We start from the raw sequence: 8,882 nt of genomic DNA, 5'->3' as shown, positions 1-8,882 counted from the left end.
CACCAACACAAAGCAATACTATAAATTCGTAAATATATATATATATATATATATATTTAGAAAATGAACCAAAAAAAATAATCAACAGTTTACATTTATTGTGAGTATGACTCATACTACAAGAAAACATCCCAAATAAAATGGAACTTTTTGCGACGGTATAGGAACCGTCGGAAAAAAATGGTCTTTTGCGACAGCGTTTTCAAACCGTCTCAAAAAATGGTCTTTTGCGACGGTGGTTACCCCGTCGCTAATGAATATATCGCAAAAAAAACATAAAACATTTGCAACGCCTAATGTACCGTCGCAAAGAATTTTTTTGAGACGGGAACATTTACGGTCGCAAAAAGTCTTGTTAAAATGGCATCGTTTTATTTTTTAGGATTCATCATTTGAGACGGTTTAAGTACACCATCGCAAAAAGTAATGAAATTTTTTCTATCCCGCTCATTTTAGCCTATTCGCGGTCATGTGTTTCCCCAAAATCCCTAAACCTTTCTAAACCAACCGAAAATCCCTAAAATCTTTCTAAAACCAAAATCCCCAAAACCCTTGAGCCAAAATTCAATGACGGTAATCGACAACGGCTAGCAACGAGGGAGCAGCGAGTGACGACGGCGACGACGAGCAGCAAGTGACGACAGCGACATGATGATTTCCAACTAAAGAACTGCCTTGGTAAATGGAATCCCCCAAACCAAACCCAAATCACATCCTTTAAATTGCAGGTAGAAAAAAAATGCAAAATGTGGAAATTCGTAGCCGACAAAGCCAAACATCTCATCAACAAAGCCTCTTCTCCTCTTCTCACTTTTCGTCTCTCTCCTCCTTCTTCTTCTCCAAAATCTCAATCTGCTATTCGTTTCTTGACCTCTCTACACTCTCCTTTTTTTGATTCAATGGCTTCTTCCGATTCATCTTTTCTTGTCACTCTTCAATCCATCAATCCCAAGGTATCACAAACTTCCGATACATTTCTATACATACATGCTTTCAATTTTTTTTTTTAGTTCCACACTAGTTTTCACTGTTTCATCATTTCTATTCATAGCTACTCCTCTCTCTCTCTCTCTCTCTCTCTCTCTCTCTTTAAATTTTATTTAATCGTGTTCTAGGGTTTATTCTAACTGCGCACACACTCATTTCTAGTTAGATCATCAAATTGTTTTTTTTAGTTCCTCACTACTTTTCAATGTTTCATCGTATCTGTGCATAAGTGATTTCTCCATCTGTTTTTTTTTTTAATCGTGTTCTAGGGTTTATCTTCATCGCACGTGCACACACACACACATGTATATTGTATATTAGCGGTGGGTGCTATGCTAACCCATCACGTTTGAAGTATCATATTTAAATTTTTGGATGGTGTAATGATTGAGGAACGGTTTGATGAATGAGAAAAACCATTTAGCAATTTTGGGTAATTTTATGATATTCATTCGAGCAATGTTAGGAATACAATATATGTCCCATTTTGTGTTGGTCCTCTTTGCACTTAGATTTATTGTATTCATTCAATAGTTATTATGTTGATATGAAGGATATTTTTGGAAAAAGAATAATAAAAAAAAAAGTATAGTGTTCACTCCAATTGGAGAGTACGCTTTATATAATGGAATAGATATACTAGAAGACTAAGAACATGGTGCAATTGAAACTGTCAATGCATGGAGATTGTGTATGAGTGGGGAGAGGGTTCGTGTGTTGTGGGCAGTAGGTTTTGATTTGTTGATTTTTGTTTTTGGTCTTTACGTTAATTGGTAGGCAAAGGTGAATATTTGGAGAACATAGAGTGTTGATGTATTTTTTTTTTGGGATTCAAAATTGTGTGACAAAGCTTTTCTGAAGTGAGTTGTGTTGTGTGCTTATGGATAATAGAATAGATAGGTGGATAGAATGGATATTGAATGTTATGTTTTATCGTGTTAATAGTCATAACTACAATTTTTTGGTTTTTGATAATTTTTTGAAAACTCAACCATAATAATAATGCCTTAAACAGTCTAGTGTATATTTTTAAGCTTGATGAATAAGAAATGAGTTATCTGCTTGTCTTTGCATTTTTCACTTGTGGATTTTCTTCTGGATTTACATGTTGGTCCTCATTTTAACCTCCAAGTTTTCTATTCTGCCAGGTTCTGATATGTGAGTATGATGTCCGTGGTGAAATTGTTACCCTAGCCCAGGTGACATTGAGATTTCTGCTATGCTCTTCAATGAAATATTAATTAAAATTTCAACATTTGATAGAGAGATGCATAGCATTGCAATGGTACCACAAAAAAAAAAAAAAAAAAAAAAAAAACAGAATTCTGTGTTAAACTGAGGAAAATTTATTTTAATCAAGAAGAATGGAATGTGAGGTGAAAGGAAGAAAACAGACTAATTCTTGAAGATGTGTCATGATATTCCTTGCCAAATTCATGGAATTTAGGCCTATTTATGCCCATTGCATACTTTGCAGTTGCTCTATGAGCATTACCTAAACTAAAGTATGCAAAATTATTTTTTGTGGATTGTAATTCTATTTTATGACAGACATGTTCTCACATAGAGCTTAGCCCCTTGAAGAATTATAATGAAAGTAAATAAACTTGTAAATTGGCAATTTGGTTGGGCAAGATAACTATTTGAATATACTGGCTCTAATTCTTTTAATTTCTACAATCTACTTACCTCTTCGAGAATTGTTTGTGTTTTTTTTTTTTTTTTTTTTTTTTTTTTTTTTTGTTGTAGCAATTGCAGCATGAATTACAAACAAGTCCAAGTTATCATCCGTTTGATGAGGTGTCTTTTATTTGTTTATTTTCTTAATATATTGTACTTGCATATATTTTTCCTTACAAATGCATACTGCAAATGCATTTTAGGCATACTTAAAATGCATCTTGGTATTCATCTAGGTGTTGTTATGTTTCTTGACTCAATTCACTAACGACTCGGTGACCATAATCCTTTGTGAACTGTTTTATGACCTCTTTTTATGTAACTAATTGAAAACCTAATTTCAATGTCACACACAAGATAAAACATTGAATGAACCTAGGATTCCATTCCATCAACCTCACTTTGATTAATTCAGAGATTATGCTGATTGGATTTTATTGCTCACTTCGTTAAGTGATGTTTCTATGTGAAAGTAAAACAATGAATCTCTTTGTAGAAAGCTTCTTCTCTTATTTAGTGTTGCTACCTCATGCAAGAATTACAAGTCTTCAGAGCACAATTTACGAAGAGGTTTTCTGCTTCTGTACTTATTTTCCCCTTATTGTGACAGATACTTTACTGCAACATTGGAAATCCTCAATCTCTTGGCCAGCAGCCAATTACTTTTTTCTAGGAGGTTTGTTTGCTGTAACTTCGTCCTATAAAGTATTATATCAACGTTAGCTCAAGCAATACTTGATCATTACCATCCTTATGTTAGGTTCTTGCACTGTGTGACCATCCAACGATTTTGGACAAAAGTGAAACACAGGGTTTATTTAGGTATGGAAACTTATACTTGGTTATGTGCTTTGTACATTGTTGATTTTGATTCACACTGCTGGAAAATTTTGCTAGAGATGACAATTTCCCCCAACCCAACTTTGCTGGAAAATTTTGCTAGAGATGACATTGCTCGTGTATTTATGTTGTATGCAATGTTTTATGTATACATGTATATTCACATGGAATCAAGGGTTTAAGGGATACAATTGCTGCTGGCATTGAAGAACGAGATGGTTTCCAGCTGATCCTAATGATATTTTCTTAACAGATGGTGCAAGTCCAGCTGTAAAATTTAATGTCACTCCCTTCTGTCTGCATACTTCATAACTTTTCAGAATTGGCGGCACTCGAATCTCAAGAATGGGTAACAGATTTTTACTCTCATGTCAGGTCCATATGATCATACAGTTACTGATAAAATCGGAGGAGGATGGGATTCTATCTCCTATTCCTTAGTACCCTCTGTACTCTGCTTCAATTGCCCTCCATGGTGGCACTATTGTATGTTCATGCAATATAAAACCAAAATTTAGGTCAAATAAGTCGTTGTCTTGTGGGTTTTCATTGCCCATGAGAGTATTTGACTTTGAATTATAAGCTATTTTTTTGCAGGTTCCTTACTATCTTAATGAAGCAACTGGGTGGGGATTGGAGATTTCTAAGGTTAAGAAACAATTGGAAGCTGCCAAGTCCAAGGGCATCACTGTTAGGGCCCTGGTTGTAATAAATCCAGGCAATCCAACAGGACAGGTAAAGCAACAGCCAGATTCTGGAAGATTAAGTAAAATCACAAATATAACTTGCATTTTAATTCAATGATTTGAGGGTGATTGGATGGGGGCAATTATTGGGTGTTACAAGTTATGAGTCCTGTGACCTTGTCATGTTTCATAGTCTTGGTAATCTGTGCCTACAGGTTCTTGCTGAGGACAACCACCGCGACATTGCAAAATTCTGCAAGGAAGAAGGTCTTGTTCTTCTAGCAGATGAAGTGAGTAGATTCTTCAGTGTTTGGAGATTTGACTAGTTCCTATTAACTTCAAATTGTGCTTAGGAGCCTCAGATTTGGCATTTTGTTGGCAAAACTTAAAACTCACCTTTGCTTCGATGGCTTTGAATTTGTACAGGTATACCAGGAAAATATTTATGTTCCTGACAAGAAGTTTCACTCATTCAAGAAAATCTCCTGGTCTATGGGGTATGGTGAGAAAGACATCTCATTAGTATCTTTTCAGTCAGTCTCTAAAGGTATGTGGGATTCATAAATCAAATTAATATATGAATTATGGAATATATTGCGTTTAGATTTGATGTGCCGATGTTTTCTTGCTACGTTCAGGGTATTATAGGGAGTGTGGGAAAAGAGGAGGTTACATGGAGGTCACTGGTTTTACTCCTGAGATAAGGGAACAAATTTACAAAGTAGCATCTGTGAATCTTTGTTCAAATATCTCTGGTCAAATTCTTGCAAGCCTGGTCATGAACCCTCTCAAGGTTAGGTTTTCCCTCTCTAGATTAGTATTTTTGCATAAAGTGTCATGACTAAATGGGCCTAAACTTCAAGTTTATTCAATTCAGTTAGATCTGGTTAAAATCAGAAAAATCTAGAGGAAATGGGTAAGATTTCTGATTTAATACTAGAGATGACAATTTCCCTCAACCCAACTCTGCCCTGGCCTCAATCCCAATCCCGGTCCGGGCCCATACAGGTTTCTCCCACCTCAAGGAGGCGGCAAGGCGGGGACGGTTTTTCCTGCTCCTCCCCATTCCATCCCTCCCCTGCCTTGATTATATTTGTTAAATATATATATAATTTTTTTTTAATATACTAAGACAAACACTATCTTACCCTTAACACTTATTTTCACGTATTTCTTATCTTACATTTTTTCATCTCTTACCACTTTTAAATCATTATACATAATATACCATATCGTCTCTCATTTTTATTAGTACCAGCATTTCGAAGGTTAAAAAATTTGCCCCGCCCCCAATATGATTTGGAGGGGGGGCCAAGGGCAGGGCACTACAAACCTGCCCCGTCACCTCCCTGTTGCCATCCCTATTTAACACTAGTCCACTGCTAACATGTTCTCATGTGCAGCTAAGCTTGAGTTCCTTTGATCACCTGTTCTGTCAGGTGCTCAACTTTCCTGTGTTAATATTGCTGTAGTATGATTAAGACGTTTGGATTTGCAGCATACAGATTGATTTTTAAGTGCTAGTTTTGTTGACCTTAGGTACATGAACAAGATCTTGATTGTGCGTTATTAAGCTGCTCTAAGGTTTCATTGAAAGCATAACTATATTCTTCTAGTATGAACAAAACTAGTTATTTCTACCCATAATTCCCTCTACATATGTGTCATTGTTAGATAAATGAAATTTTATGGATGGTTTTTAAGTTAGAGACGAGTCCTACGAGTCTTATTATGCAGAGAAATATGGTATCCTTTCATCTTTAGCAAGGCGTGCAAAGGTAGGTTAAAATCAACAATCTCATTGTTTGGGTTCAAAATGATAAATTAATTAAATAGTAGAATGAAATGTTTTATTGAATTTTGAAATATAGTAAATGGATATCAGTCTAGCTTCTGAAGAAAAATCCATAAATTATCTCTTATGCTAGTAATAGGAGCATATTTCTCGAACAATTTGGGTATGTTCAATTCACATTGATCTTTTGTGGTTTGGCCAAAACAGTATAATTCATCATGTGCTCTTTAGTTGGAAATTATCTTCGCCGTATATAGGCACAAAACTTGGCACACACCACCGCCTAGGCACGAGAGACTTGTGGGAGAAAACGGGACTCCAATCCGGTTCCCAGTTTGGGAGTTAGAGTCGAATTTCACTCTAGGCAAATTAGTTCCTTAAGAAACTTGAATTCGAGGTGTTGACGCCCCAAAATCACCAAACGGTGTCGGTTTAGCACGAAACTTGGCACACACGACTGTCTAGGCAAGAGAGACTTGTGGGAGAAGATGAGACTCCAATCGGGTTCCTGGTTTGGGAGTTAGAGTCGGATTTCACTATAGGTAAACGAGTTCCTTAAGAAACTTGAATTGGAGGTGTTGACTCCCCAAAATCACCAAACGGCGTCGGTTTAGCACGAAACTTGGCACATACGACCGTCTAGGCACGAGAGACTTATGGGAGAAGACGGACTTCAATTGGGGTTCCCGGTTTGGGAGTTAGAGTCGGATATCACTCTAGGCAAACTAGTTCCTTAAGAAACTTGAATTCAAGGTGTTGACGCCCCAAAATCACCAAACGGCGTCGGTTTAGCACGAAACTTGGCACACACGACCGTTTAGGCACCAGAGACTTGTGGGAGAAGACGGGATTCCAATCGGGTTCTCGGTTTGGGAGTTAGAGCCAGATTTCACTCTAGGCAAACTAGTTCATTAAGAAATTTGAATTTGAGGGGTTGATGCCCCAAAATCTCCAAACGGCGTCGGATTAGCACGAAACTTGGCATACACGACCGTCTAGGCACGAAAGACTTGTGGGAGAAGACGAGACTCCAAACGGGTTCCCGGTTTGGGAATTAGAGCTGGATTTCTGTCTAGCCAAAATTATTTACTTCATTATCTTTGAAATTATTTAGTAGTTAATTTTTTTATGTTTTTTTGTAATTAAAATATTAACACATAATTATATTGTCATTAATTATTTTTATTTTTTATTTTCAGATATTTTTCGAGTAGCTGTTTGCTTCTTGTGGAATACAGGCGTGTGAAGATTGCGATTTACTTTTGTTTTTGTTATCCACGGAAGAATCATGAGGGAAACTTTTGTTTTTGATTTACGTTATTTTGAATTGTGAACAACATTATGTATTTAAACATTGTGTATGTATTATGCAATATTATGTAGTGGGATAATTTTGCTAATGTGTTGTAATGAATGAATGCAAGAATATTTGTATTATGGATGAATTGTTATTTTTATACTAGAATATTTTTTTAGCGACGGCATTATCCGGTCGCAATAAAAATTCTTTGGCGATAACATTTTTGCCGTCACAAATAACACCTTTAGCGACGGCAACATAGTGCCGTCTCAAAAAATTTCAGATTTTTTCATATTAATGGCAACGGAAAAATGCCGTCGCAAAAAGGCAACTTTGCCATTGCAAAAAAAAAGGCAACGGCAGCGTGCCGTCGCTAAAACCTTTTTGCGACCCCCTTTATTGCGACCCCCCACTTGCCATCGCTAAAAGTCATCTGCTGTCGCAAAAAACCTTTTGAGACGACATTTTGAGTATTTGCGACAGCATTTTTCCGTCGCAAAAAGTCAAATTTTTATTATATAGCAATTACACCCAGTGTAATTTTAAAATAATAATTACACATGGGTGAAAAAATTAATTATTTTAGTTGTTAATATTTATAAAATTTATCACTAAGTTATAATTATTTTTAAAAAAATGCCACTTATTTGATATTTCTCCATTTTAAAATTATACTACACACATTTTGGAGAAAAAATTCTATGTAAATTTAATTGTTTGTAGCATTTTTGATATAGAAGTTAACTTGAAAAATGTTATGTGTCACGAAATTGTGCTTTGAATTTTATTTTGAAAATGAAGTAGATGGGGCTGATTTAAAATTGGAGGGATATGGGCCATTATAGTCCATAGATGCATTGTTGTGGGTAACTTTCTGAGTACTTTTTCTGAAAAATAGTATTGTTGAATTGACCCAACTTGTTCAGTAACATTTATATTTACTGTTTTGGGTTAATTATATTTTTGGTCCTTAACATATGAGTTATTTAGATCACAATATTTAGATTATGTCAATTTGATTTATAATGTAAAAAAAAAAAAAAAAAACTTGTTAATGTAATCCCTAATTTTTAAATATCAATTTAATTTTCAATGTATAAAAATATTTCAATTTAATCACACAATACGCTTATTAATGAAGGAAGACGACGAACACGACGACAAAGACCAAGAGAGAGATGAAGATGAAGACAAAGACAAAGAAGAAGATGAAGACGAAGTAGGTTGTCAATATACACGGTATGAGCAGAATAACGCGATTGACACGGGCTTTTTAGAAATGATTTTATGTAGTGGGAAAAAAGGAAATATTTGTGGACATAGATTAAGTTAGCCAAACTATGTTAAATTTGGTGTGTTTCTCGATTGTTTTTGGCTCTATATTTACTTTTTCCCTTTATTTATTTATTTATTTTCTGGTGGTATTGCACCAACACAAAGCAATACTATAAATTCATAAAGATATATATATATATATATATATTTAGAAAATGAACCGAAAAAAATAATCAACAGTTTACATTTATTGTGAGTATGACTCATATCTCACTAATTTTAGATATAGCAATTACGCCCAGTGTAATTTGAAAATAAT

The 8,882-nt window shown here is 35.2% G+C and overlaps 1 pseudogene across 1 annotated transcript; it reads left to right on the top strand.

The window, feature by feature from the left end:
• Nucleotides 1–467: 467 nt before the first annotated feature.
• Nucleotides 468–7,425, top strand: LOC145795075 (alanine aminotransferase 2, mitochondrial-like; annotated as a pseudogene). Its single transcript, XR_014335255.1, has 12 exons — nt 468–953; nt 2,136–2,186; nt 2,737–2,787; nt 3,278–3,343; nt 3,428–3,489; nt 3,613–3,777; nt 3,883–3,993; nt 4,105–4,242; nt 4,409–4,483; nt 4,620–4,740; nt 4,832–4,986; nt 7,188–7,425. The product of XR_014335255.1 is annotated as an alanine aminotransferase 2, mitochondrial-like (transcript).
• The last annotated feature ends 1,457 nt before the right edge of the window (nt 7,426–8,882 follow it).

Source organism: Camellia sinensis, chromosome 7, assembly GCF_055761805.1.
Source record: "Camellia sinensis isolate YWXY chromosome 7, ASM5576180v1, whole genome shotgun sequence".
NCBI classification, from domain to species: Eukaryota; Viridiplantae; Streptophyta; class Magnoliopsida; order Ericales; family Theaceae; genus Camellia; species Camellia sinensis.
The sequence above is the reverse complement of the archived record's forward strand: the minus strand, read 5'-3'. Positions and strand labels throughout refer to the sequence as shown.